The 9607-nt window shown below is 41.1% G+C and overlaps 1 long non-coding RNA gene across 13 annotated transcripts; it reads right to left on the bottom strand.

Moving 5' to 3' along the window:
• Positions 1-1960: 1960 nt before the first annotated feature.
• On the bottom strand, positions 1961-9245 carry LOC123168475 (uncharacterized). 13 transcript variants are annotated; one of them, XR_006484374.1, is made up of 12 exons: positions 8721-9216; positions 8426-8647; positions 7929-8026; positions 7649-7754; positions 7197-7261; positions 6674-7082; positions 6531-6588; positions 3788-5199; positions 3583-3697; positions 3044-3158; positions 2315-2889; positions 1965-2227 (listed from the first exon to the last, which is right to left on the bottom strand). It is a non-coding gene; the product is annotated as an uncharacterized lncRNA (long non-coding RNA). The 13 variants fall into 13 exon arrangements; XR_006484371.1 differs by adding an exon at positions 8214-8253 and having other exon boundaries at positions 1963-2227; positions 3788-7082; positions 8721-9228; XR_006484370.1 differs by having other exon boundaries at positions 1964-2227; positions 3788-6588; positions 8721-9225.
• Between the last annotated feature and the right edge of the window lie 362 nt (positions 9246-9607).

Here is a 9607-nt window from a genome sequence, read left to right as displayed (position 1 = left end):
TTCCCTAGAAAAGTTTGCTTTTAATCAATTGCATCACATATTCGAAACCCCATCATTATGAAGAATGAAAATGTATTATATCAATATACTCATTGTAGTTTGAAGCATACAGATTAAACATGGAAATTAATTAAGAGTGATGTCAACATGGGGATGCATGTTTGTGTCACCTACATACCAAATTTACCGGAAAAAAAGGTTGAACTATGGAAGCAAACTTTCTAGACCAAAGAAGCATGTGTAGTAGTATTATTTTTGGAAATAATAGGAAGCATGAAAAGGGTGATATCTCACTATATGGTATCCAAATAGGAAGCATATTTATGTCATATTCATGCCAAATTCACGGATATTTGTTAATGATTAGGTGATCCACTATACAAAGGACACAACAAAGTTGGAACCCACGAAAATAGAATAAACCAAGGATAGCACACAGAGAGATGAAAATAATAATCAAAACATAAAATATGTTAGATATCAATAAAAAAATGTATGCACGTGATAGAGTACTCAATACCTAGATCATACTAGTAGAACGCCCGTGCGTTGCCACGGGCCTTTCAAATTTTCCTACTTACATATATAAATATAATGCATGTAATTTTGTGCATGTATAGGAAAACATAGCCCGCAACCATTGAAAAGCAATTGAAATCCACTTCACCTGCAATATATTTTGATTAAAAAATGTATTTAAATTATGTATACGTATAGATAATGATTCAACTAAGAATATGTTACAAACTAAGATCTATTTGATGTGCTTAAGATATTCCCGTCATTCTCGTACGCCGAAATACGCACACAACCTGGCCACCTCCTAAACGTAGCCGCCACCGGAGCTCGGGTTTCTTATGCCTCCCATAGGAGCCGCCACCGGTCTGCGGCGTCCTCTGTGGCCTTAGGGCCATGGAGGCGCGGTGGATCCCCGCTCGTGCCAATGGGAGGGCTTCGTTTTTTCATGTTTTTTAGTTTTATTAGGGTTTGTATCCTACTCAGAGAGGCAAGGACGAGGCAGCTCTCTGAAAATGGAATAAGGTTCTCTCCGCCTACTGATGTGACTGTTGTTGAGGGTCCAATGCTAAACAAAGAAATATCTCCTCGGAATGGCAGAATATCTTCTTTAAAAAATAGGTTAGTCCCATCTGCTATAGCTTGAAGCAGGCCCGGGGGCCAGCAGGACTAATACGTTGTTGTATTGACGCAGATATTTCTTTTTCTAAGCATACAATTACGAGTACCTCTAGGTTTTATTAGCGGAGAAGAAGCAGTAAATTGGGGCTTATTGGGACCGATGTTACGAGCTTCTGGAATACAATGGAATCTTCATAAAGTAGATCCTTATGATTCTTACAACCAATGTGATTGGAAAGTCCGATGGCAAAAAGAAGGGGATTCGTTAGCTCGCTATTTAGTATGTTGGTGAAATGAGAAAATCCATCAAATTAATTCAACAAGCTGTAGAAAAAATATATTCCCGGAGCCCCTGTTCTGGCGGTGCTTCTAACATCGTCGGATGGCATGTGGAGGTTTGTCTTCAATGGATCTCGTGGGATTCAATTGTCGTTTGTCTTTGATGGGTCCACGTTGAAAAGGTATTCATTCATGAGTGGTCGTGTGTCCACAGGTTAGATCCTTCCAATCTACGTTTCTCTTTGTTGCCGGTGATTCCTGTTCTTTTGCATATACTTTAGGAAGGCATAAGCCACAAAACCATGAGATATATAGAAAGGTGTGACAACTCATACTTGTTGCCTGGGCTACAATGCATATACTTTAGGAAGTATCTCTGGTCCAAACTCATAATCCAATTATGCCCCTTAATCACATATTATGTGTCTTAGGACCTATTATAGGTCTGCTCATGTGGGTGCTCGCTGGTGACCGACATCTTATCATGAGATCATAGCATTCTTCTCTTTACTTCTAAATTTTGGTTTCCATTTCTTTCTTTTTCCTGTACAAGTGTCATGCTCTCACCCTTCCTCTATCAATGAAAACACACCTCTCATGTGTACTTACACTCAGCCGAATTCCATCTAGCAATGCTCTTGTCCCATTCTCATGAATGAACGATTCCTCTCAGTCAATGGTATACAATCCATCAGAAACTTTAAGAAAACAACCATGCTCCATACAGCTCAAGATGTTGGCCTTTTTACTTCTCTGGCGACCAGCCAACATTACTTTCTGCCTTCCAATGTGCATGCATACAATGGAACAACTGAAAATATGAAAGAAATAGATTGTAAGACACAGATATATTCAACCTATAATCTGTTGTGTATTTTGGATTTGGACGACCATTTACCCATAATAACAGACGAATGATTGATTGCAAAAGAGCTATGGAGGAAACTTCACAAGCACCGTCCTCATTAATTCCACTCATAAGCCTTTTCTCGTAGAATTTCACAACTTTATAAGACATCTTTAAAAACCAGCCATCAGTAAATAGATCTCTCAATCCAGAAATGGTATGCACATATTAAACATTTCACTCCATTCGGGTCCATATTATGTTGAAACAAGTCCAAAGGCTTGTCATTTTCATTGAATAAGACGAAGATTTTAAGAATCACTCTCGCGGCATTATATTACACAAATATTTCGTCCGGCAAGGCACCCCGATGATGCCTCCGCTTTGATGTGTCACAAGCACAACGACCGGAGTCGCATTGTTGCGGAACACCCGAGCATTTCGCTCATTCCAGATTTCCCAAGAGATAGGAATAAGGGAAACAAGCGGCCTTCGAGATTGCGACCTCCCTTAAGTGTTGCTGCGCCACCACTCCTTGACGGAAACCATGCCTCCCCAGTCCGTAGGATGAACATCATGTAAACCAAGCCACGTTTTGATCATTGCCCAAACTCTGGCTGCATATTCTGTATAAAAGGATCAATATTCCTGTAAAATTTATTGTGTTTAATGCTATGAAGAATAGCAACTTGGATTTCCACGAGGACAAGTATATATAGTTATATACACATGCAGGTCTGCGCTTTCAAATTTAGCGAAGCATGAGCCAAAATAACTTACGGAGTGGTGCGTTTTTGTCGCTTGTTGGTGTTCTATGTGTCCCGACCACACTGGCGCTCAATTCCTGCAGGAGTGCTGAAGACCGGGAGGAGGCGATTCTGCCAAGCATGACCTACTGCCCAAGCAGATGTCATTTATTTATGGAGAAGAGGGTATTACATACAATTTTTTTGCGAGGCAGTTCAGTTTAATGGAAAAAATATACCCTAGACAAGTAGACATGGAAGGATGCTCATATATCGCTGAATCTTGTAAAACATTTAAAAGGTAATCTGCCACATTTTAACAGCACTCTGTTTCTTAAATAAGTGATATTTTACTTGCCAGTTTGCAAGGTACAAATTGAAACATAAACTATAGTAAAAACATAATCATAAAGTCATAAATAAATTTATAGAATCCCTCTATCAATATTCCTGTAGTGCTTAATGCTATGAAGAATAGCAACTTGGATTTCCACGAGGACAAGTATATATAGTTATATACACATGCAGGTCCGCGCTTTCAAATTTAGCAACGCATGACCCAAAATAACTTACGGAGTGGTGCGTTTTTTTCCCTTGTTGGTGTTCTATGTGTCCCGACCACACTGGCGCTCAATTCCTGCAGGAGTGCTGAAGACCGGGAGGAGGCGATTCTGCCAAGCATGACCTACTGCCCAAGCAGATGTCATTTATTTATGGAGAAGAGGGTATTACATACAATTTTTTTGCGAGGCAGTTCAGTTTAATGGAAAAAATATACCCTAGACAAGATGTTGCAATGGCAAATGCCTCACATAATAAATTATGTTCTATAATGAGAACACAATCCAATCCTTGATGAGAAGACATTTTTTCAATGATTCCCTTGTACCATCAACAAATCAATTTGAAGAACAGAAAAAATATATTATTGTGAGAGTGCATATTGAAAGAAAAACGTGTACCAACTGGTAAAAATAATACCCATTTAAATGGACTAAGAAAGAATCATCGAGGACTCTGGAGATTGGAGTCAGCATACTGAAGAGGAAATGCAGGAAATGGAATACCCCGCTGGCCTCACCGAATAATAAGTCCCTCGGTTCATTGATTCATCACCTTGAGGTAAATATCGTAGCACCGTCTGCTCCTCTTCTTTGAATCATTATTTTATGTTTGTAAACATAGCCTTTAGCCATAGTCTGTAGTACTGTGCCAGCCCATTGAGACCAACACGACACATAGTCAAATGTTATAGTACGCAACTGAGGATACAGGAGGAAAATGAAAGGACTTTGCACTTGTGCATTGGCAAAAAGCTTCCAAGGCATAAGCCACAAAACCATGAGATATATAGAAAGGTGTGACAACTCTCGAGTGTAGTACACCGAATTTCGAAAAACACTGAAAAAACATGATAAAACAAAATCCAAAAAATCTGAAATTTTGAGACAAAATAATTATCAAATGCTTGAGCTTCTTGCAAAATTTGAGCGAAAAATAACATCCGAGGAACTCTCACCATAAAAAACAAAATCACTGCTCAAACAGTGCATCAAACTTTTAAGCAGGACTTATTGATCTTTCATGTTACTCTACCTGGAAAGGGTAAGAACAAACACACCGCAAACGCAAGAAAAGCAGTCCACGGCCCATATTCACTCCTAAATTAGGAATCGACATGATAGTATAAGTAGGCCAAAAGTAAGTGTTCTTGTCTCAAAAAGAATAAACATCCAGTAGCTATAGCAAGGAAAGGGGAAAAGGTATCATCAGATAATTCTTTGGGCCAAATAGCAGAATCTTACTTTGATTCATGAAATTACACTGCTAGGTGCTTGCAGAAGAAACAATGGCACGAGGAAAGATTTGTGTATGCATGTGCCTTTAGCAAGCAATAGCAAGAGGCAAAAGAATAATAATAAATAAATGCTAAAATAATAATCGTTGAGAGGGGGGGAGGGGTTACACTGTATTTCAGAATAATCCATTCATTTTATGATAAAACCAAATATGCAGCAGAATAAAAAATTCTACAAGGTGAGTAGTAGTAGATGAGTTTTCGAAGAATGGATAACTTTCCTACCACAAGGACTGCCGAAAAACAGTGCTAAAATATTATGAAGCATTTCATCAAGCATTCCTGTCCAGGTCCTAGGTATTGTAAAATCCCTTCTTGCCATGTATGTATTCCTATACACATACATCCTAAAATGCGGTAGTTAACAAAAGTCAAGACACTACAAAAATATATTAAAAAAACTTCATCAGAATAGTCTCGGTATTCAATTGCTATGTTCTGATGACATCTGGGTCATTGTATGTTGAAATCGCAAACTGACAATAATTACACCATATGTCCACTGAATAAGTAACTGCAAGAACTGCCCGTTCATACATCTCCATCTGTCCATATTCACAAGGATTTCGCTGTCATAGATGTAGAGTATTTACTATTTACAGTGATTAGGCACACGCACACACCCTAAAATCAGACACAAGGATCAACAAAAACACCTTATCTTCTTTTACTTCCATCACATTCCATTTCTTTTGACAAAAGCTAGCGAGTTCTTGCAGTTTCAATAACAAGCAGGTAGCTGAAACTCACATCAAACTAATGTTTCAACTATACAAATAAACAACTAAAAATGAAAAAATGGAGATGCGTAGCTTGTTCAAATAAAAAAAGTCACATAAACTAAATTTTCCTAATAAAACCTTCTTGGATAGCTTATTCTAATTAAAATGTTTAATATCACGTGAGCAACATGTTCCAGAATAATGATAATTAAATGAAAGCAATTGGCTAGTTAATAAGAAATATTAGAGCATTTAGATCACTACTTTAGTATTCTAAATGCTCCTATATTTCCTTACAGAGGATGTACATACAGTTGCAGGAAGGTAAGTGTGCATATATAGGACGAAAGAAGAAAATGTTCAAGGTCAGGGCTATGAGATTAACATACCAGCTCTATCAACTGTTATTTCTAATTCAGTAAATTTGGTACAAAGCTTTTATAAAGCAGCCCTTAGGACAACAAGTATGAGTTGTCACACTAAATAACCCCCTTCATGGTACATGTGTTGCATATTTCATGGGCACCACAGAATGAGGGTCGAACAAACAAACTACTCACCCTGACACCCCGTCCGCCCGGGACCGGGACGAGATGGAATCATGAGATTTGATCTCATCTCATTTCCTATCCATGTATACTCGCAAACCACTGCCGGTAGGATCGCACTGATTACTGCCAATTTGCTCCTTCACCCAAAACTTTGTCAAGAAATAGTGATCAATACTCCCACCCTGGCCATAACTAAATAACTAACAAACGAGGTGCAAAACAGAGGATGGATTATTGAATCAACTTGCTAATGTAGTTCTTTTTTCAGTACGACCCTTGAGAGCATTTTATTCTTTCGAGTGAAACTTATAGACTTGACATGAGGGACCTGGACTTGACCTCTTGACACAACTAATATATTAAATAGCTTCAGAATAACCGGACACATACATGTGTTCATCTTTTCAGAGTCTCCACACATACATGTGCCCATCTGCTCTGTAGGATCCTGTGCAATACACAGATGTTTCCACTGTCATGCACGACACAACTTTAAAAGTGTTTGGCATGTATTATCTGAAAGTCAAACTTACGTCTACGCATATCCTGTAACATGTAAGTCGAAACCCAATGTATCCCAAGGTTTCGGCCTTGCAACATTGCATCTCCCATTTGATGTTGCTGCTGCCATGACATGATGCGCCTATAGCGAAATCTCACCGGGAATGTGGAATCCTCGTCCGTGAAAAATCGTCTCAAGGCTTTCTCCGGCATAGGAGCTGAGAGGAGAAACCTCGAAGCTTATGAGGGAAAGGGATCATGAGAAAGATGATCATAAAAGTTCTATGTTGAAAGGCCTGACTTGTAATTTAATTCTACAAGTTTCTGGGTACAGGAAATGGTGAGAAATTACCCATCCGCTATGCAGTTGGAGTAGCATCAGGTGTCATAGGTTGTGCCATTCGCGTTCTTCACTGGCGCAAATTCCTCTTCGTGTAGCACCTGAATTTTCAGATATGCACCGATGAGTATCTCAAGGTTTTAAAGCTCACAAAAAACAGGAAAAGAAGAGGGAGCAGAAGATGCTATATTAGGGCAGAGTTTTGAAAGCCGAACCTCAAAAAGTGTCATGGACAGGGATTAAATGGATATGTCGAATATGAACTGCTCAAGCTTCAGGCCTATCGTACATCCATGAATCAAGGTACCTAAATGTCAGGTGCTGCAACAGAACATGATTTATGCTGGAGCATGGCAATTGCCAAGTAAAATTACTTGCCATGACATGCCTAGCAGATCCTTAAATCACAAACTGTAGCTCTAGATGTAATTCCCATTCTCCTAGGAAAATTTAAGAAATACAAGCATTAAGAATCAAGTAGGTAAAATAGTAATGATCTACTGTTTAAACCAGATTAGTTTGAAAGAGACAAACACAGGAGTGGCCTAAAAAAACATTGGATTTGAAGGTGACGATGCTACTAATAATAGATCCATTCTGCTTGGATCTTCAAAATGTGAGGAAAGGAAACGTGCCTGAGTTTGCTTATATCACTCCAATAAATCACCTTTGTTCTCACCCCGCACTCCAAGATCCATCATCCATGATGCACGCCTGATTCTTTCTTCTTCTAGCAGCTGTGATTGATTCATCAATCAATCAATCCATTGCACCTGCAAATCTTGCTTAGTTAACTCATTGGTTTTATCTTCTTCTGTAATTAACAGTAAAGTAAATGGTACAGATATTATTGCTCAAGTTAATGCAGGTAAATGGTACGAAAGGGTTGCATATAGAGTCAAGCCAAAGAAAATGATCAACAACTCAAGAGGTAAATACTTCTTCACCTCGAAACATAATAGAGCCTTGCAAGTCAGTAACAATGTAATCTTGACTCTTCAGGGTAGAGACCATTGACGTTGCACAATCTGAGTAAAAAAAGGAACTACAAAGAAAAATGCAGACTAAAGAGCTTAGAAGCTTATTAACTCCTTTTGATTCTTCTAACTAAAGGGATGAAGAAATCATTATGATTAAACAAACATGCATTTGACAGTGGCATAGTCAATGCTGACGCCAATTGCCGGAGGATATTCAGTTCAAAAGTACGTAGTTATTTATTAGTTCAGTACATTCGAAAGATGCAGGTTGCTCCCATCCTAGTGTGAAGTCCTGCTCATGCATGTAAAACGAATTTAAAGTAAGACATCAAGGCATCAGGCACTTCGCGTCACAACATCACAGAAGTTTGCTCATCCTTAAGAATGTACTTTTATGAGAACAATGATGGACCAAAACAACTGCATGTTCAGAAGAAAAAAAGTAACACGGAAGAGGAAGGTACCACGGTGAGGGGAAGGAGTGACACTGCTCGCGAGGATTTTGGGCATGGTAGGTCGGCGGCGGCTGAGCCGAGGAGCGTCGGAGGCCGCTGACGCTGCCACGCCTGAGCCCACATGCAAAATTTAAAATACGTAGTGCCTGTACTGTATTTCTCCCCTTCCATGGTGTTAATTCTTGCTCCACTATGTATATCAATTGCTTAACAGGCAAAGAAAGTGCAGCCCTGAAAAAACTGAAAGCCTAAGCCAAGAAAGTGCATCCAGTGGAGCGGAGATGCGAGGAGCTTGGGTCTTTACCAGGGAAGGGGTGTGACGAGGCACAATCAGATCGACCTTTCGCGCAGCCGGCCGCCGCCCTCATTGCCGCACACGGAGGCTGCCTCCTCGCCGGATCGGGTCGGAGCGGCGTCCCAAGAGACAAGACGCACACGTTGCCCGCCGCCTCGATCTACCTCTCCCGGCGCAGCCCATCTCGACGAGATGTGGCCATGGCGGATCTGGCTGCTGCCCCGCTGACTTGCTCGACTCGATCTGGGGCGTCCCCGCTTGAAGAACAGAAGGTGAGTGGATGGCAGCGCCGGCGGGGAAGAGAGCGGCGTGGGCGGGGAAGACGACAGCTCGGGGTGGGAGGGAAGAGGGCGGCGCCAGCGGGGAAGAGGGCGGCTCTGGGTGGAGCGGCGGCGGCGAAGGGAGACCTCACTCGAGGGCAGGAGTCGTCGATCGTCCGTGCGGGCGATAGGTTTAGGTTTTTTTGTCGCTGGTTAGTTTTCGTAGGTCTTTTTTCGTTGGATAACCATCGTAGATCTTTTTTCGGTCGTACGTGCATTGGTGCGGGTTGGGGCCTCAGCACGAGGTTTTTCCAGTCCGTGGTGGCTAAGTATGAGGTGGGAGGAGGTACCAAAATAGGTTTAAAAAAAACCGGGTGAGGTGGGACGAAAATAAACCTGGAACGGAGACTACCAACTGCTTCATGAGTAGAGATGAGGACGGTACCTGGGCGTGGATGGGGGTGTGGGTCCTGCAGGTTGACACATACTAAATTTGTTCTCCAACTGAGATGCCCCTCCGGCGAGGTGAACTAGAGGCTGCCGGGCTCGAACCTAGTGGAGATGACCAGGAAGACGAGGGGGGTTGGTCACTCGCTCGTTTGCCGTCATGGACAATGGCGAGCTCAGCATCAGCCG

This window comes from Triticum aestivum, chromosome 7D (assembly GCF_018294505.1).
Source record: "Triticum aestivum cultivar Chinese Spring chromosome 7D, IWGSC CS RefSeq v2.1, whole genome shotgun sequence".
NCBI classification, from domain to species: Eukaryota; Viridiplantae; Streptophyta; class Magnoliopsida; order Poales; family Poaceae; genus Triticum; species Triticum aestivum.
Note: the sequence above shows the minus strand (reverse complement) of the source record. Positions and strands in the feature narration are given on the sequence as shown.